The sequence below is a fragment of the Anser anser genome (assembly GCF_964211835.1).
Source record: "Anser anser genome assembly, chromosome: 2".
Taxonomy (NCBI): domain Eukaryota; kingdom Metazoa; phylum Chordata; class Aves; order Anseriformes; family Anatidae; genus Anser; species Anser anser.
In genome coordinates this window covers 20397953-20418815 of record NC_139721.1, presented here as the reverse complement: position 1 = coordinate 20418815, position 20863 = coordinate 20397953, and the positions used below count along the sequence as shown (strand labels likewise).

The following is a 20863-nucleotide window of genomic DNA, read 5'->3' as shown; positions in this document are numbered from 1 at the left end:
GCTGCAAAACAGCACAGTTCTGCTATGCCTCCGAGGTCTCCCCAACTTTGCTGTGCAAGACAGTGGCTCAGTCAGGCTCCAGTGCCCCCTATCCTTTTCTGCTCACAGGCAAACAATAGTTCTTCACTGTTAACATGTGAGTGGTTGCCAGCTGATTTTCCTCAGTTTTACACATCATATGTGGCTTAACAGATCAGTGCCCTCTCCTGCAATAGTCCAGCACCCTACTGAGAACATCATCTTATTTGGATGATTGATTACTCTAAATACCCTTGAAATACATACTTTTTTTTTTTTTTTTCAAAAATAAGGTATTTTCACATTATTATTTGCATCCGTGTTTTATATGCATCTAGACATTTTTATATGTTCATTTTAAAATGACAGCTGCTGTTGAACTGTTTATGAAAAATAAAAATGGACTCATGGAAGTTTATTTTAAGGCTTAATACACCACCACACAAAACAATGGTATGGACTCAGTGATTCTTGCAGTTTTTCAGGTACAAATTTCCATATGAATTATAGGATAAAATTTCTGCTCTTAAGTGGAATGTGAATACTGCTTTCTTAGTGGACTTCGGTACTAATGTGCATATTTAAATGACAAAGTTCTGCTTATTCTAAATTATCTTGAATGATTGTAGTGTATGAAAAAAGATGGTTACATTCAGATATATCATTTAGAAGAGGGTTTCCATTCTCCTATGATGTGACCTAATTTCAAAAAAATTGAGACTGGGAGTTGTGCTCTCCTTGTTTTACATAGCAGATGTTAATGCCGTTATCTACTTAATTTGAAAGCTGCACTGAATTCCACTCTGTTTCTTCCTTTGAGTGTCATTGTTATATAAAAAACCACTATCAAGTGCAGCAAAGGTCATTTGAAGTTACACCCAAAATGCTGGCCTAATCTTATAAACAATAACTTGAAAAACAAAGAACAACAAAACAAACGTATTAATGTGGATAGCTGTAATATTGCGATTCGGCAAGACTGTAGAATACAAAAGAACAACAGAAGCGATATTGTTGTCAGGAAAAAAAAATATATAAAAATACCACTGAAGACCCTATCAGTGGTGTTTTACATTCTCTCTTGGTGTACGCACTTTCTTTAAGTCAAACTGAATTGTGGTAAAATATCAGTGGACCATATTTTTGCATACTAATTTATTGTAGTGATTTCAAGATCAAGCCTGCTCAGTTTACAAGTTAAATCTGAAATACATTAATTCATTGAAAGTTTCAGAGGTTTAACTGTATTCCATGTCTGAAGTATCACCAGCCAAAGATTTTGGAACAGAACCAAGTTACAATATCATCGATGGAACCGAGATGGGATACAACATGGCTTGTCTCACTGCTGCATCATCCACAGTTATAAGGCATGTTAAAATAATTTCATCACTAGTCATTTGTCTTGATAGGTTTATGAGAAGATAAAAACTCTAAGCAGTACTGTCGCTGTTCTGATCACTATGCATAGTGGCTTTTATAAACTTCAAAAATCTGCATTGGTGTTACTTTAATTCTCAGCATTTTTAATCCTATAAAACTCAAAAAATTCTACTTACTAAGTTCTTCTTCTGGAAATGCACTGTATTGCAAAATGTATGAACGCTTCTTTTTTATATATTTGATTTTGACTATGCAAATTCACCTGCCCATCACATGAATCCTGAAGTCATACTTCTTTAGGCTGTGGTCTTGCCAACTATCAAAGCCATCTAGTATTGAGTTTGATCAGTATTAAAATAAAAGACCTGTAAGAAAAATATGGGATGCTAACTGAATTGGTATTGATAATTCAGTAGGTGGCATTCTTTCCTCTAACTGCTACAGATTCACTGGATCAGAATGCTAATGGACAGCTTTGCTTTCAGTTAAAAAAATTCTTAGGTACATGATTAGATGTAAATTCCCTACACTCGTGTTGCTCTAAACTCTTCTAAGCCAAAAAAAGTATTATAACTGTATGAACCAGAAAAAAAATGTGACTGACCAATAAGCATCTAAGAATATGTATCACAGTTTTAATTTGGAGAACTGATGAAAAACTCCTTCAACAACATGATCTTAAAGACGTTGGTTATTGGATGAACATCCAACTGGATACTGAAGTTATACTCTACATGTTAATATTTTGACAGATAATTACAAGTGACTATGCAATGTAGCTAATATTTACAAATATTGCAAAAGAAGTAAAGCATGTCAGCTCAGGGTTATCTGATATTATTTTTGGATTGTAGATAGAATTTACAGTGATGTAAGAGTTGAAGTAAAAATTCTGCTGTTAATTGTAATTATTTCTAATCCACAGAAATTGCATTAATTTTCCTATAGAATGATGTATTGGGATTTCATGGAATTATTTACACTGTAAAGTGAAAGTTGCATAAATGCCAGCTAAATTTAAATGGAGATGTAGCTTACATTAGGGTAAGAGGAGATCATCTGGTGTTTTAATGTACTCGGGTTATGTGGTGTATAAGGGTAAAGAAGCCAACTTGCTTTCTCTGAGCTAAATCCTGTATATCTCTGCAGGAAATAAAAAAATATTTCTTATTTCCCTTTGTCATAATATTACTCAATGCATTATTTTCCGTATAATGAGAAATCAAACCCCAACAATATTTTAGATCTGCAAACAATTTTTCCTGTACTTGTTCTTAGTTTTGGGTGCTTATAAGTAAACTGATGTGGAAAATACTTCCAAGAATATACATTTCATTAATAGAAATCCATCTGCACAAATTAAATAATGGGTACCTAAGTCATGCAGAGTTGAGGCTGCTCTTGAGAAAATCCCAAGAATTTGAAAAGTTTATAATGCATACTTGAAAGAACCTTACAGTAGGGGTCTTTAAAAAATGTGTTTGAGAGAATCTTTTCTAGGACCAGCAAACCATAGAATATCTTTACTGAATGGAAAATAACACAGCTCATCTTGGCTGCGCAATCAGTCCTGAATCCAGACATTTTGGCAATCATACAGTATGCAAACAAACATAAACTTTGTAAACATATGATTAGGAAGTACTCTTCTGCAGGATCCCATGTTTGGGATGGTCATAAGATCTTCAAACAAAGAATTAATGCATTTGTATATACAACCCCCTTAGTGACAGATTATGAAATTGTCACAAATAAACCCTCCAAAAAAGATCCATGTAGTGATGAAATACTATCCATAGTATTAGAAATATGCACCAACCCCATACTTAGCAAACAATCCAATATATTATTTTCAAATTGCACAATACTTAGTCTGTACAATAAATGCCTACTTCTCTGTCTTATTAATGAAAAAATATATATATATAGGAAAAATCCTAATTGTATTTTTGTATTTTCTCTGTGTTAGCACACTACTTTTGTCATGTTAAAGACCCAAAATAGAAAGTATACAGAAACAACCTTCAATCAGGAAAAGAGAAGTTTAGAGATTAAGTCTACATTTTTGAAGAAAGATTATAAAATTATATATTCATTTCAGTTTAAATGTTTCGTTGTTTCTTAAATTTATTTTTGTTTTAAAGTAGGATTTAATTTCAGATTTGAATTAAATATAGTATTAGTACAAATTTATATGGTTGAAACAAAACCAGAACAAAATGCTTAAAATATAGGTCAAAGGAAGAATTTATTTTATGTGAAATTAACTTAAAATTTGCTGAAGTAAGAAAAATTTATTTCAATTTAACCCCAAATTAATTTTTAATTATCATTTGGTTATATCTGAAGCTGAAAAAAATCAGTTACTTGTACTGTTTTATAGAAATGGAACAAAAAATAAAGATGAAGGTTATTTTGTTAGGAGAATACTTCATCTTATTCTGAGAGAGAAGTTAAATAACACTTTACTAAATTCCTTTATTGTTTAAAACAAACTAATTAAACCAACTGCTTATGCTATGTATAAAATTACTTTTTTTTTTTTTTTTTTCTCACAGCGATGCAAAACGACAGATGTTCAGGTGAACCACACTCAAGGATTCATCTGAAACAAGTAATGAAATCTCTATTTTTTTCTTATATCACTCACTAGTGATGCAATTATTTAAAAAGAATTGTAGCAAGAAAAGAAACATCATGTCACCTGATAGCATGTACTGGTGTGTGGAATTTGGGAACAGGAGAGCGTCTCAGTCTAGTCTTTATATGCTACTTGCTTAGCTAGGAAGCTTAGTGTACCAAGCACTTACTGCAATTACATTAAGAATTGTTACATTCTTGGCAAGTACCATTTAGAGCTCAGTAAACTGATGTTACTTACTTTGAGACAAAATGTATTTGGTGTCACTTAATTCATATTCAGATATCTTGAGTAACAGTACTAGTGACAGGGGCCTGAAAGGAACATCCTGGGTCTTTTCAATTTGTTGTGTCAGAGATGATCTGGTTATACAACTCCTTTTATTTCAGCCTTTACTAGATTCATTGGATTAAGAAGGTATAGTATAAAAGTTCATCTTGTACCTTTTCAGAGCCAGTCACTGCTTCATTGTTAAGTAAATGCCCACAATACTCCCTCTCTTTCTCTCTCTTTCTCTCTCCTGTGGTTAAAATTTTGAGCGGAAGAAAATTTATATAAAGTCCAGTGTTCTTGGAAGCAGAAATGGTACGACATGCTCAAGAGAAAAACAGGATAGCGATGAGTTCATGTATGCACATCTACCCTGTTATATGGAAAACAAACGTTATTGCTCTTGTTTACCCAAGCTCTTAACCAGTTGATGAAATAGTATAGGCTAGTTCTGTTTGGTGGGTGAAGTCAATGACAGAGGTTTATTTGTTTTATTTTGCAGATTTTATTTTGCAGATTTTTTTTTTTTTTTTTTAATACTGGTCTATACATTTATTTTTTTATTTTTTAAATAAATTTTAAATCCTTGGGCACACAAAAGGAAAACAATTTCTGAGGTCTTTCAAGCCAACACTCTGCTCGAGATGCCTTTTGTCTTGACTTTCCCTTGTGATCACACTTCAGGTGATACATGTTTCTATAGGTGCCCTTCCCTCCTCCCTGCCTGCATGCTCCCAGCTGCAACTTCCCCACAGGCCTTGCTGCCCCTCGGGCTTGCAGCCCTCCATACTTGCATACCACACTTGCGCCTGATACATAACTCACCTGTTTCTTGCCATGCTTGTGACCTGTGGCTTTGACAGTCTGTTGTTCTTAAGAAGGGCTCAGGAGACCAACTCACCCAGCTTAATTAGTTTATTGATTAGTACTATAAAGTCCATAACCAATTAGCGAGTGTAAAGTTATTAGTGTCAAATTCTGCATTAGTCTGTTGCAGGGAAGTAGCCATGTAGCAGAACGAAACAAACACAACGTACAGCTCATCATAACCCTGCATATATTCCACCTGTTCACTGTAACATATGAGAAAAATCTCCCCTTGTATGCACTTCTCTCCCTATTTTCCCTTACATGGGGAGGAGGATACAGCCTTCTGATTTTTTTCTGTTTTGCTACTATTACAAAAGCAGTAAGTAACCCTGCTGGTGGAGGGGCTTCAGTACTTTTACTGTTAATAAAATATCTGCTATGGCATGGAGTGTAGCATGAATGCAAACCATTTAGTGCGTATAAGATATAGATTATCAAGACTTTGGATAAGTGGGCAATAGGTCCTATTCAATACCTTTCTCAATGAGATTTAGTTATATACATCACAAAAATAGGTTTGTTATAGTTGTACTGTGAAATTCATAGTTATGTACTATGGTGGGAAGCTAGTCATGATATCTTAGAAGTTGAAGGAGAAGTTGCAGAATACAGTTAGGACACAGTGATCAGTATCTACGCTCTGCTAGCAAGCAGATTGTTTTTTCCCATATACAGTGAAACAAACTCTGTGCCTTAATAGATATATCATTAATATATGTTTTGATCTGTTGAGTTTGCATTATTAGTCCCATATTCATGGGGATTGTTACTATGACTGCAATATTTGAAAGTACCAAGGTGTTGTGTGAATAAAGGGCTATATTACGTGGGAGGAGCCAACACAGCTGCTAACAAAACCCAACACAAGCAAGAAAACATTATCTGCACTGAAACATTTGGGACCAGCCATGACTGATTCTGGTCAGCACCTTTAAGATACATCCTTAGATATAGTCCTTAGTTTACCACAGTAGAGATTTCCTGTTCTTTTACAAGGAGCTAGCTTATTCCCTCTCTTTGTTATAGTTCTGCTATCAAGATTTTTGAGCATTAGCTTTTGTATGGGTTATGCTGTGACATGCATTTCAAGGAGATAATGTAGTTTCTTTTTATTACAATTTTGTAATTTTATTAGGATTTAATTATGAGTGTTTTGATAGTACTATCATATTTTACCACATACCTCGTTGTTAAGAGAGAAGCAAATGTACTGTGGCAAGATATTAGCAAGGACTTTGTTTTTGCCAAAGAAAAGAAAGATGGGGTATATGGTATTTGAAATGGTTTCAGCAACTTTATTTGAGCTGAAAACATACGTTGAAAGTAGTTTGTTGAAAATAAGTTAATTACTAAGTTTCACTATAAATCTATTTCAAAGAAAAAAGGCAGTGTGATGTTTCATTACTGTAGCATTTCTTTCATGACTTCATTGATGCCTTGTTCTCATGTTGTGATCTGGAGTCTCAGGCTGAGACTCTCATTCCCAGCAATGCAGAAGTGCAGTTCATTTCTGAAGGTGTGTTGTAATGCTGCGCTAATGGTTCATTCTTTTTCATGGAGTGGATGTGCTCTGAAGGAGGGTATAAAAATAAGAACATAAGTGGCCTATGTTATTTCTCACATGGATTATTCAATGACATACAGAGAGCATGAAAAAGCTTGTACATTTTTTCGTCTCATTCCAGAAAAGGGGTTTGTATCCTGTGCAAAACTCCCAAGGAAGCATTAAACAGAGAAGGAAGAAATAAACTTTGACAAAGGAATAAATAGCAAAAAAAAAAAAAATGTGGAAATCAGATATTTGACCCTTTTCAAACAAAAGAAAACAGTTCGTCAGAACTGACATTCCTCTTCAGTCTTCTGTACGATTGCTGGTTGGAATGGAAATTTATTACAGAAGTGGAAGAACTGCTTTTTTTCTTCTTTTCTGAGGTCTTCCTAGAAATTTGCAGGTGATGAGAGAAACCTTCATTCTAATAAAGAATAGGCCAGCTTACTGATTGGAGAAAATTATATGAAGTTTTTTAATCAAAGTCTCTGTGGTCTGCTGTCTGATTTTCTAGGCCAGATGTCAAATGTTTTTCACTGATGTCGATGTTGAAGTAATCACTAAGCCAATTCCAAGAATGAGTAAGTGAGACTGTAATAACATTTCATTTCAGTATTACATAAGCTTTTTTTCCCAGCTATGAACAAAGTAACAGGACCCCTCTGATTCAATATAATTACACAAAGTATTACTTTGAAATTTGTGAGACAGTTTTATGTGTGGTCAATTGCTCTATACATATATATGGGAGGTTTCAGTACAAAATGCAAAAACACATTTACAAAGTTTTATATTTTTAAACATTTACATTTAATTTAAAACATAATTGCATTTTTAGTATTTAATCTATTTTATGAAGTTTATCTTTGCTACTACTGTATTAACCAGTAATTTGAAAAAGCAAGAATTTGCTAGAAAAAAAAGACTTTGGTTTGCAGTTTAAAAATGGGGAGAGGAAGCACTAGCTGCCTCAATGAATGATGTACCTCAGTGAGTGAATCTCAGATGATTATTGTGAGAGTTTGGCATCGGATAAAATATTACACAGTTTTTATGTAGAATATAATCAAAATTGCTTGTGGTCATGTAGAGAATTCATCTAGTAGAACTAACATGAACTCAAAGAAGCATATTTTCTATTGCTGTCTCAAGAGGAAAGTGGTGATCGAATGGACTGAATAGGTCTTTGTTTCACGGGTAAATACAGAACCAAGTAAATTTAATATAAAACTATGTGCAGCACACAGTATTCTTGCACTGTGGGTAAATTACATGTGAATACTAATACAAATGTATTCAAGTGGCAGACTCAGACCCTTCATAATCAGAAACTGCTAGAATGTTAACATTGCCTCTTTCACCACTATTCAGATCTTTACTTAAGAGACATTTTGATTAAATATCTTTTGCTTTACCTGCTACTTTTCTGGAAATCAGCTATACAAAATACAGCTATTTGTATTGGTCCCTCAGCCCTGGCCTTGTTTTTAGGCAGAATTATATATTTCTTCATTAGCTTCATTTAGCCCCATTTATGGGGCACAGTCCTGCAGTTTCATAACCAGTGATGACACATATTTTCACAGTGCTCTTCTGAAGAGAAGTATTATATGCTCACTGTGTAAATAGGGAATTCAGACACAGAAAGACAAACACAAACATGAGTTTTCTCATTTTCTGGTACCCATCCAGGACTGTTTTTCAACAGTCTTCACCACAGAGCACACTTTGGTTGTTCAAAGCCCAGCTCACTCAGTTGTTACTTCCAATTTCAGGCTAGAATATATAAACAAGTTGGAAAAATACTTCTGTAGCACAAACCTTCTAAAAACTTAAAATCTTTCAGCTTACTCAGTCATAGTGATACCCAGGGACAATTCTCTATGCTACCACAATCCTCACTTAGTCCATCATGAATTTCAGAAGACAGTGAATGCAGAATTGAATGTGCAGTATATATAAGTAAATTTGGAAAGTTAACATTAATTCATAGACCCTTCTCAAACAAGATATTTTGTAACAGACTTTTATTATAAAATTTTATAAATTGTCCCACACACTGGATAGCTTTGTGACTAAGCTGAGGAGTTCTAAGGTTCAGTGATACTTTCCTCATTTCTCAGTGATACTTTCCTCATTTCTCAATGAACAACATTTTCATGTGCTTACTGACCTACACTGTAAGGACCAAAATATCTGTAGTAATTGATACAGTCTACTTCCAGTTTGACAATGTAAAGCTGAATTAAATTTAAAACCTGGAAAGACATTACTACGATTACTACATAAAACAACAGTTTCCCAGAACTGCTTCGTGCACATTGTTGGTACATGGATGTCATATCTGCTTGTTTACAGCTTAGGCCCTAAATGAAAATTACAATTATTAATATCACTCTTTCAGACAGAAACAAATAGGAAAATGAATATCACAAATACTAAGATTGTTGAGGACACTAGGGAATCAAACTCCAGAAGAAATCCAACAGAGTTATGTATATAAGTACCTTCTAGAGGCTGCATGTGTTTCCATTTATGTGCATTTCCTGACGAATAAACTGATCCCATTAAGGTTAAATCAAATGACATTATGTCTAGCAATACAATTGTCTGTCAATACAAGGACAAGCACTCTAGACCAAAAACTCTTGAAAATCCTATCCAATAAATAATGAATAATTTGCTGGGAAACTATTCTCTCTTCATCTGTTCATTGAAAATAGCTTAATTTTCCTTAAATCTGTCTGTGTTTGAAATTGCTTGCTCAAATGTTTTGTGAATTTTTGGTTTTCCACCATTTCTTATTTAGTTACTGTAGGTCACTGGAGACTCATATAATTGTTTCTTACTCTCTGGTTGGATGTGTGAAGTTGTAGATACAGAGCTTCTGATGTGAAAGCTCCTGGAAAATAAATACCTGCAATTGTTGAGAATGCAACCTTAAAATATGTTTTATGAGATGTTCATGGTAATAAAAAGAAACTTCAAGAAAGTATACGGGAAGAAAAACCCAGGCATGAAAACATCCCCAAATCATTTTTTATTTTGTGTAATTATTTACTGGAACAGTATTTGCTGTAGTGGGCTAGAACTTACACAAACAATATTTTGCCTTACTCTTTGGGGAACCAGAGAAATAACATAAGTAAATCCTTCCATGGATGTATTTTTGTTAAAATATTACTACTTCAATACTTTGAAGATGGGAATTGGTTAAAACCTGATTATTATGACACAATCAACCATGTCAAAGCATACCCAGGTGAAGGCACGCTGAACATGTAAAACAGCACCTATAAAAAGGCAGAGACATTTATTTAACATATCCAACATATGGTTTCAAAGTCATGCACATACTTTTGGAAGAATAAAACTTTTGACTGACTATTGATAAGAAAGATGGTAAATATTGTTCTGAACGTATCCTTAATGAGGATAGTTTATTATCCTTCCCATAGTCAGAAGAATAAAGCCACTACTGGGAGATCACTGAAAGGAGGAGGGTAACAGGACAGATAGCTCACTCTCTGCATGCTGGCCCTGACCACTTCATTCAATCCTTTCATTGTGTTTCACTGAATGTTCCATTCAATCCTTTGCTTTCTCTGTTCTTTGCAGCAAGAGAAAAAGTAGGGCTTTGGCTTTTCTGAGTATTGGTAATGGCAACTTCCCAAATGAGGTTGCGTAGCTTCCTAGCTTTCTGTGAGTGGTGAAAGAGCATGAGTTTAATGACTCTGTACTGTTGGAAGATGGAGAAGGTGAAAACTCGGTGCAGGAAGATGAGACTGAAGAGAAGTGGTTTTCATTGGGAAAGCATGGTTGAATGCTACCAGCAGGATTTGGGTTAGCTAATCCAAATCCAACCTACTGGCTAGCAAAGCTAGAGTGCCTTGATCATAGAAAATAATGTCAGGATTTCAGCAATTAAGGATTTTTTTTTCCTAATTTGTGTTCTCTCTTTGACAAATTAATTTTTCAAAAACACGTTCTCATAATCATATGTACCAGAGAAGAAGGGAATTTCTTGCTGAGCACCTCTCTCCCAGCAGTTAAGCAAAAGTGACTGTCTACCTCCTCAGCTGTGTAAGGCCAGCAGTTCAACTCTGATGTAGAGTAGAAAATCAAATTCCTCCTGGATCCCAGGAAAATTCATGAATCGCTGGTCCATTGTCTGTTCTGGAATGGATGATGAAGTGTTGTCCGGCTTTTCTTTTTGAGGGTGCTTGGATGTTTAAATATCCAATATTCCTTGGATATTTAAACAGGAATGGATATTTAAACAGGAATTGGATATTCAATATCCAATATTCCTTGGATATTTAAACAGGAATGTTTCTAAATATCAAGGGTTCTGTGGATGGGAAAACTGTTCTGCCCAACTCTTGCCAGAATGTGGGAGGGAAAAAGGAATCTGTTTAAATAAAAGTCATGTTTTTGAGAGATAGAACAAGGGGGTTGATCACAATGAGATAAAAAAGCAGGAGGGCAGTGAAAAAGAGTTTGAACAAAACAGGAAAATATCTTCTTGTAGCATTTTATTGAAACTGAGCTTAGGGGATGAGGTCAAAATGGAAAATATACACTCACTAATGTATATTCTGAATGTATATTCTATATATTAGAAGCTCATCAATGTGATTTGCAGACAGAGCAACAAGCAAAAAGTGGACCAAAGGTGAAATTACATCATGCACCAACAGAAATTTGCATATGTTATCATTTTGAAAGGAAAGAGCTATCAAGTCCTTGCTAATGGAATAAGGTGGATCAAAGGAGGTACCAGCTTTTGGTAAGAGCTCCTGGGACCTATTTAGGAACAATCTTTGCACTGTGGGTTAAGAAATGACATCTACCTGCTGGACTGACCCATACATTGAATTGGAGCTTTGATGTTTCCTTTTATTTGGCCCAATGACATTACTGATGCATCTTCCCCAGGGGTGCATTTTCTGAAGTGAATGACTCCTCCCCAGCTTCTGAAACACAGACCTTCCCAATGCCAGCAATGAGGTTATGACTTACTGAAAGAGTCACCTTCTGGACAACTCACTTTTCCTGGGACTGCCACAAAGCCATGCTACCCATCAACCTTCAGGCCATTAGGGGTGACTTTTTTAACCATGACTATACCATATGCACAGCTGTCAGATGTTTACTGTTGTGAGCTCTATATGTGTCACCATGTTACAGAGGGCTCATCTCACAGAGCACGTATCCCATCAAAACCAAACATTTACTTAAACTGGCTGCAAAACTCATTTTAGACAGTCTTTTCATCCATCAGAGTGGTATTGTGTACTTTGCATTTAGCAAGAGACGTGCCATTGTGATTTTTTTGAACGTGTTATGGAGGGTAGACTAGCAGTGCAATCCTGATCATGGTCCCACCTTTTCCTCAGTCTGAGTAATCAAAGCAATTCCACTAATCCGTTCACAGAGATGAGAGCGGCTTAGCTGTGTTCATCACAATGGGTTGCTGTTTTTCAACTGTAGCTTTTTTCATAAAATGGTCTCAGGCAAGAGGATACTTTGGGAGCACAGCCTTGAAAATTTGGGACACCAGTGAATTTGATATCTCTGCACTGTCCAGTGACATGGTTTCATTAACAGCTGAACCTTTGGTCTTAACCAAGAACCACTTAGATTCTGCAAGTAGCTCATGCACTTGAATTTGGTGCTCCATGCTTTGAGGCTGACTGATTTAGGATTTGGATTTTGTTCTGGGATTTTCCATGAGTGTTTGAAAAGATAGACGAAAACCGCAGACATGATCTTACTTATAGGAACGTTATAGGGCAGATATTATGCTTAAGTAATATCTTCTTGAATCCTAGGATAAAGAATAGTTAGACAGCCAACATCAATGGAATATTTTACATTAAATGCTTAGTTGATAGCTCTGAAACTATCAGTATGTTGAAAATTAGATAGTTACTCCTTCAAACCAGCAAATACTGTGCAATCAATACACTGTGGAAGAGAAGGATCTCTTTGTGGTTTTTAGACTGTTCAAACATTAGTTTGAAAACTGGCTTGACCTGTATTTGAGAGTTGAATGGTGCAGCAGAATTCATTTTCTGCCCATAAACTCTCTTAATCATGGTACAGGACATGTTCAAGTATTGATAACAAATGCAAGCACCAAATGATGGTTTTCATAAAAAGAAAGAGAGCAGGAAAAGCAGCCCTGCATCCAATTGCTCCTAACTTTCAGCTAAGCGGGCAAAAGAGTGAAGATGGCTTCACTCCAAAATTATCACAGAAGAGACCACACAGATGGGGAGATAATTTTTTTTTTTTTTTGGTAAGCCCCTAACAATGCACACCATTTTACTCCAAAGTGCTGGGATTCAGAGGTAAGCCACCTGTGTTCTCATGACGTCATTGAAATAAAGGCCAGGGGCTGATTAGTTGATGCGTGCTCTTTTATTATCATATATCAGGTGTCACCTGCAATTTCATGTCTCAGGCAGTATGAGAGAATCCATCTGTCATCTACTGGTGAATCTCAGTGAAATTTCTTTTCTTTTGAAACTGAGACTATTAGACTGGTGAAGCAGATATAAGACAGTCCAGATGTTAAAAACTGATTCAAAAATCCTTAAGGAATAAAAAAGAGAAGGATTTTTTTAGAAATAATCAGATTTTAAGATTTTAGTACTGGCACATTTACTTTCATGAAACATAGGGCCTGTATTTCATTAAAGTTGTTACAACTAAACAAAAGTTATATCTGAATGTATTCTGCACATCACATAAGTTATTTCAAGAGTCTAAATCATTTGTAACTCTTTTAGCATTAATAGCTGCATGTGCTAATGTAAAATTGGCAAGTGAAGATAAAAAAGCTCACTTAACATAGCATGCTTTTAAATTCCATCTTTGTTGGAAGACTTCACATTGTCCCCACTGGAATCCCAGTACAACTTTGTGGATACAGCTGGCTCCTAGCTGCAGTGTCTGACCTATCCCAGGAGCCACTACATTTCTCACCACCTCCTTTGTAGCATGCCCAGGAAAACAGAAGGAAAGTGTGCCTTATCTGTGCAATCTCCTGCTATGAAAGTGAGGGAGAAATTATGCTCAGCTCTTCTCCTGCTTCAGAACATTTCCAAGGGTTAGTCAAGTGTGTCCCAGGCTGATGAGGGGCTCTTTCTGCCACGTTTTATCCTATCATGTAGTGGCAGGAGTAATGTTAAGAGAAGTAATAATAATTCATACTCTATGAATGATTTCAGCATGATACTTCTTGATTGGACAATAGTTGATGTAAATTAGAATAAACATAGTAGATTTATTGTTGTGCTACTTATATTTATTGCGGTATATTGGACCAGGATGTTTCCTGGTACTATTATGACTTATTGTTATAAATCACAACAATCAAAAGCTGTTTGGAAACTTTATGATATTACGCAAGATGCTGACTTGCTTATGCTGACTGACTAACAGAAAGAAGGAAAATAATGTTGGCATCTCTGGCTGCAATAAGGTTATTTAGTTTTTTTTTTTTTTTTAACTATCTATACATGCACAGAGTAATAGAAGACAGAATTAGCTCAAAATTTAAAATGAATCAGGGTTCAAACCTCCCATTCACATTTATGGCTTGGTTTGGTCATGCCTTAAGAGACAAAAAGGGAAAACTTAGGATGAGCTAATTAATATATTATCCAGCTTCTGCAACCAGAAGAAAAATCAGTCTGAAACTGTTACACTAAACACAAAAAAAAAAATAAATAAAAAAGGAGTCATATTTTCCCACTATTCATTTTCCATTTTTTCTTGTATCGACTTTTCCTGTCTAAATTCTAATGTAATTGTGTGCATTGTGTGTATTGTGTACATTTGTCTACCTGACAAATATTTTCAGCCTGGCACCTTACTGTCTTTATGAGCTGTAACCAGCCAATGTGCCAGCCATATACCAAATACCAATACCAATACCAATACCAATCCATATACCAAAAGGGTACACAGCACCACAGGTTGTAGCATTTATCCTAGTTCCTTCAGAGGAAGTGCTACTTACAACATGGACTTTTTATTCAATCAAACAAGTAAAGAGTCCCTCCTAATACCCTAGGCAGGTAGCTTGTCTATTTAGTCATTCAAACCCTTCACCAATGGATTGGGAAGAAGCTTGGGTTACTTCACAAGATCTCTGTCTGTACAGTCAAAATCACCTCTTAGAAGTTAGAGCAAATCAATAAAAATAATAGTAGTAAAGCATTATCCAATAGTTCTGAATGGATTCAAACAAGAAATTTTTTAGTATTAGCATGTTATCAGTAGATGGTTATTGTATAGAGCCTATTGCCTGTATCAGAGAAAAAAATGTTAAACACGATGCCTGTTTAAATGTAAGTCTGGTAGATTGCAAACTAGTAGCTGTCTTTCATAGTCAGCAATCTGATGGAGAGCACAGTAAAGGACACATTATTATTAACATATTCTTAAGATTAAGACACCTCTATGTTATTAAGATACCACTAAGACAATCTATTACTATTGGATAAAATATGACAATTCTAACATGAAATTTGCAGAGAGAAGTCATGTCTCACCAACCTGTAGTTCATTAATGCAGTCAGTGAACAAGTATATACAAGTGTACAAATTCACTTACCATGGGGAACTCCACAAAATTTTTAAAAGAATCTTTCAACAAAGGATTTTAAAAATCTAAGTTCTCACAGGTTCCAAGGTACGAAAAGAGTAGCAGAAATTGATGGTTAATTTTTACAATGCAGAGTTAACAAAGGAGTTCCACAAGGACCTGTGCAGAGACTTTGTTACTTAACACATTTATTAATGAAGTGGAAAAGAGTTTTGTATTGAATGGGTGGTATAAAACCATTCAGTTTCATTACAAGAAAACTGACTGAGAGGACTTGTAGCAAATGTCACAACTGTGACTAGGAAATAAAATGGCAGTTGAGATTCATCCTGACAAACGCAAGTTATGTAAATGACTCTGACTATATCTAGGAGGTGCTAGGCTATAAACTAGCCATTATCATTCAAGAAAGAGAAATTGGAGTTATAATAATTATATGAAAACATCAATCAAAAAAGGAAATAAATGCTAAATATTATTAGGAAGGAAATAAAGAGTAAAGAAGAAAATACCATACCACTGCATAAACACATAGCACTCTTACACCTTAAAATGTGCATGCACTTCTAGTAGTTCAATTTGAAAACGATATAGTAGAGCCAGAAAAAGTAGAGAGAAGGGGAAAAAAAATAGGACGCAGCTTTTTATGAGAAAAGACTATATAGAAAATGACTTTTCAGCTTGGAAAAGGAACAATTGCAAGGAAACAAATTAATGTCCATAAAATCATGAAAAGCTTGCAGAAAGTGAATAGGGAATGCTTATTCACAATTTGTGTAGCACAAGAACCCTTATCAATTTAAATTCAGGCAAATTTTTGTGCAGAAGGATGTTCTTCACACAGGTGTGAGTGAGACCAGGATGTTGTGAAAGTCCAATGTATTGGAGCGTTAAAAAAAAAAAAAAAAAAAGTAGTCAGTCACATTTGTGGAAGAGAATGTTCTCCCAAAATTATTAATCATTAGGGAAAGAGATTCAACTTCCAACTTGGAAAGACTTTAAGCCTACTTATAGCCTTCTATAATGATGGATGCAGAAGGTCATAGTAAGGTAAAGTTTGCCTTGACTACCTTTTAAAGTATCTGCTACCAACAATGATAATCAAACCAATATTGTGCGAGATGCCTTTTTCTTCTAAGGAAAATATTGCTTCTGTTGTGAACTTCTAAGGCTTTAGTGTTCTATTAAAATACTAGGTAATCAAGTTTGTGAAAAAGAAATCAAAATGTGGATACTATGAATTTGTTTAAAACCAGTGGATTTGCATGTCTGCAATTTAATTGTCTTCATGGCTATGAATCTTGATTCTCTCCAGTTCTGACCTTACCAATGCCACTTTTACACATGGGAATTTTAAACAGCTTTTTTTTTTCCTTCCTTTGTCTTGCTTAGAGTTAGTGTGACAGAGACCAGCTTGAACTCCCTGATGAGTAGAAAAGTCAATGGGAGAAGTAATCTGGATGTGGTCTTCCTTTCAGATGTGTATCTAACAAGGCAAACGCAATTGAGTCTTTCCTCTTGGCAATGGGCTAGAGACAGATGTAGCAGAGCCCAGTCCCTCTGTCTAACAGCATCAGGCCTTATCAATGGGAAACCAGTCTGGATCCAACCTCTTACACTAGACAAGCAAAACAGAAGCATCCACAAATGTGCTCAGCTGTGGGAGTTAACATCTTGGCAATGCAGTGAAGGATATTGTTTTCAAGGACATATTCAAGTTGATAGTATTAAGGTACCTATGATAGCATTCGGTTTAAGGGGACCTGTCTTTATCAAGCACTAAGTTAAAAAGCCAGGTCAGGAAGTCAGCCTTTGTCTCAGGCATTCCCAGTTGATTGTGCTACCCTCAGCAGGTCACTTCACTTTATTGTTTTTCCACTGCGCCCTTTGACTGGGGACCCCTCTCTGCCTTTGGGGATCCTTTCAAAATGCTAGAAGCGTCAGAGTATAAAGTTCATTTGTTCATATTTTTATTCACCTGTAATCTCAGAATTAAGCAACCTGGAAAAGGAGATATTGATAGTGTCTTTCTGAGTTTAGAGAAAAATACAGATAATAATGGCTCTCTGTAAAAGCAAATAGGTGTTGCCTACCCTAATGAAGTCCTTCTGTTTCATAATAAATAGGTAAAACTGTTTGACAAGATATTTTTTTCTTACTAAGTCTGATAGCAAGAGAAACTTTAAAAACTTTGTTGATCATAAATGCAAATTCTTATCCATCCCCGCTTTTTTAATTAACTTTTTAATTTTCAAACACAAAGATAATGTTGATGATGACTGGTAAGCTTGGGCTGAGAGATGTACTGATCTAGTGCTGTTCTTTGGAAATATGCAGAGAAATGAATCTCAGGGAACAAATGAAATGATAATGGGATTTCAGTTCATCAGGGTTCAATTCTACAAAATAAATGTTCGGTTTCACGGATTGTTTCTTAAAGGTCTTCTTCTGTAACACAGAATTATTCAAGATTCAAATGACAGTTAAAATTATTATCTTTTTTTTTTTTTTTCATATTATCATTGTCTCATGCCCAGAAAGGCGCCATCAGAATCAGAACCTCACTGTGCTCGTCATCAGGAGTGAGGGGAAAGAATATTCACCCTTTGTGACTTCACACAGCTGCTTTAAACCTATAAATTGCCTTCTGAAGGCTCCTAACTTTCTCCAATAACTGTATAAGGAAAATTGGAATCCTAAATATAGGTGCCTGTAATGTTAGTTAAATGGTTGCAGTGACCTAAAGCGACTATGTTAGTATTTGAACCCATTCTGTATACAGTGATTTGTTCCTTGCTGGAGGAGCTTAAAAGCTGATAAAGCAAAGGTGATGTAACTTTTTTATTTGATATGGGGTGTTTGGACAGAGAAAGTAAGACATGCCTTAAGATTCAGCAAGCCATCATCTGGCAGTGTCTGTATATATTTTTTTTAGAGCTGCAGATTGAGAGCACCATAACCTGAAACACAGGAAAACAACAGTCCACAATGTAGGACTTCTACTTATTGCATGTATTTACACTTTAAATGGTAAAATCCACATCCTTATCTCCTCCATTCCATTTCCATCTACTACTGTTAAACAGATGATTTCTTTGATTTCTTACTGATGTCCAAACATGCTGACACTGAAGATGGGTTTAAAAAGAAATTAATAGAATTATAAAGTCATAGAACAGTTTGGGTTGGAAGGAACTTTAAAGATCATCTAGTTCCAACACCCCTGCCATGGGCAGGGACATCACCCACCAGACCAGGTTGCTCAAAGCCCCATCCAAGCTGGCCTTGAACACTTCCAGGGATGGGGCATTTACAGCTTTTCTGGGCAACCTGTGCCAGTGCCCCACTACCCTCAGAGCAAAGAATTTCTTTGTTATATTGAATCTAAATCTACCCTCTTTTAGTTTAAAGCCATTACTCCTTGTCTTGTCACCACACTCCCTGACAAAGAGTCCCTCCCCAGCTTCCTGTAGCCCCCTTTAGGTACTGGAAGGCCACTGTAAGGTCTCCCTGGAGCCTTCTCCAGGTTGAACAACCCCACCTCCCTCAGCCTGTCTTCATAGGAGAGGTTCTCCAGCCCTTTGATCATCTTTGTGGCCCCCCTCTGGACTCACCTAACAGGTCCATGTCCTTCTTGTGCTGGGGGACCCAGAGCTGAACACAGCACTCCAGGTGGGGTCTCACGAGATCAGAGTGAAGGGGGAGAATCACCTTCCTCACCCTACTGGCCATGCTTCTTTTGATGAAGCCCAGGATACAGTTGTCTTTCTGGGCTGAAAGCACACATTGACAGCCAAAGTTGAATTTCTCATCAGCCAACACCCCCAGGTCCTTCTCCTTGCGGCTACTCCCAATCCATTCTCCACCCAGCCTGTATTTGTTCTTGGGGTTGCCCCTACCCAGGTGCAGGACCTTGCACTTGGCCTTGTTGAACTCCATGAGGTTTGCACAGGTCCACCCCTCAAGCCTGTCTAGGTCCTTCTGGATGGCATCCTTTCCCTCCATCGTGTCAACTGCACCACACAGCTTGGTGTCAGCAGTAAATTTGCTGAGGGTGCACTCAATCCCACTATCCATGTCACCAATAAAGATGTGAAAGAGCACCAGTCCCAACACCAACCCTTGAGAAACACCACTCGTCACTGGTCTCCACTTGGATGAAAAACTTATTGAGTGTGACCGTCCAGCCAATTCCTTACCCCTTGTTGAGTGGTCCATACATCAAATCTATGTCCCTCCAATTTAGAGACGAGAATATCATGCAGGACACTGTCAAATGCTTTGCGCAAGTCCAGGTAGATGATGCCAGTTGCTCTACCCCTATCCACCAATGCTGTAACTCCATTGTAGAAGGCCACCAGATTTGTCAGGCATGATGTGCCCTTAGTGAAGCCATGTTGGCAGTCACCAATCACCTCCTTATTTTCCATGTGCCTTAGCATAGTTTCCAGGAGGATCTGCTCCATGATCTTGCCAGGCACAGAGATGAGACTGACTGGTCTGTAGTTCCCTAGGTCTTCCTTTTCTTCCTTTTTAAAAATGAGGGCTTTGTTTCCCCTCTGGAAATTTGTCATGTTGAATTAGACATTTCTCCAGTAATTTTGGAGAAATGATCTCAGAGGTGTGGAGAAAGTTTCTGGCTGCACTGTAAGGGAGGTGGTTGGGGCAGGATCCTAGAGGTCATGGTGAGGAGTCTTTCACTGGTACCAACAACAGAGAAATCTGCAGACTGAAATGGTGGTGCCTGGTGTGTGTGGCAAAGCTACAAAGGATAAGGCTAATCTACAAGGGAAGAACTGTAAGTCCAATACTGATGTGGTCAAACAAAGGGATCTAGTAAAAGAAATCAGAATAATGACAAAGGCAAGTGAAGCAGCAGAATTCTGAACTGACTTGTCATGAGTAACTCACAAGGGAGAGGACAAAATAGAAATGACAGAAGACTTACATGGATGAATATTTACTATGGGTTTGACTGATGATTTCAGGGAGTAAGTTATGTAAGACTAATCAAACACTATTTTTCATCAAGAAAAATCAGTAGGTGTATATGGTCAAATTCCCATGAAACACAAGTGAATTCTAATGTGTTTACACAGACTGTAGGCTGCCAAAGGACTATGAAAGGATCTGACTGCACAATTTGTCCCATGAAAATGCAGTACTTTGTGTCTTGTTAGTCCTTCTCTTCCTAACTGATAAAATGGCAGCAAAGATCAAAAAAAAAAAAAAAAAAAAAAAAAGAAACATATCCCTAAGATAAGATTACTGATTACCTTTGTGTGTGTGTGTGTGTGTGTGTGTGAATGCAACATTGTATTAAGGAAGAAAATCTGGGAAGACACCTGAGCACATCCCATAAAAGTTTGCTTGGAACAGTCTTTTGGACACAGCACACTGAGTACACATGAGTGCTGAGTGATTGACCCTCTGGTGCATGTTGTCAAGGCTTAAATTGCTGCAGGTAACAAGGGTCCTCTGTATACCAGACTAACTCATGGAGGCTCCCTTG

General features: G+C 36.5%; 1 long non-coding RNA gene across 1 annotated transcript in view; it reads left to right on the top strand.

Moving 5' to 3' along the window:
- The window catches only part of LOC310893385, a 91065-nt gene that overhangs the window by 39630 nt on the left and 30572 nt on the right, over positions 1-20863 (top strand). Inside the window, exon 2 of the long non-coding RNA XR_014578952.1 lies at positions 3960-4015. This is a non-coding gene — a long non-coding RNA (uncharacterized lncRNA). The remainder of the gene's footprint in view (positions 1-3959; positions 4016-20863) is intronic.